We start from the raw sequence: 684 nt of genomic DNA on the forward strand, positions 1-684 counted from the left end.
CTGAAAAAAATCATTGGAACATGTCAACATGGGATCTAGTTTCGAAGATCTCGCCGCGACGAATCTTTTATGTAAAAACAACTTTTACATCGAATCAACGGTTTAGGCTACAAAACATTTTGAAATTTTGAAATAAAGATAATCTAGAATGACATCATTTTTTTGTCCTCTAGTGTATGCATATAATTAGGAGAAATGCACATGGAAGGAGAAAGAGTGTTAATGTATGCATGTATTTAAAGTGAAAAAAGTAGATGTGTGACAGTTTTGCTTATATGGAACACATGTGCCAAATACAACAGAACGCCATATATTATCTCCAAATGTTATACTTATTTCTGTTTTTTTACCGATGAAGTATTGTTATCCCATTTCGCATGAAAATTATCAAGCACGTTCGTTACACTAACAAAAACATCTTAAGAAATAACATTTTTTATTTTATATGCCACCCAGAGCCACAATGGCCATCACACTTTGCCTGCGTTTTCTCTCGCGCTGCAAAGCGAGCTATAAAACAAGCGCCCAACCCAACCTCGAGCTCACCTAAAGCAAAGCTAGCGAGCGAGCACATTTTTAGATTTTTTATTTTTGTGGGATTTCATTTCAATTAAAAAATATTCATGAGTTCGATAAAAAAATGTGAATACCGGCAAAATTGCCAACTCAAGAAATGTTCATGAA

Source organism: Triticum dicoccoides, chromosome 7A (assembly GCF_002162155.2).
Source record: "Triticum dicoccoides isolate Atlit2015 ecotype Zavitan chromosome 7A, WEW_v2.0, whole genome shotgun sequence".
In the NCBI taxonomy this organism is placed as follows: domain Eukaryota; kingdom Viridiplantae; phylum Streptophyta; class Magnoliopsida; order Poales; family Poaceae; genus Triticum; species Triticum dicoccoides.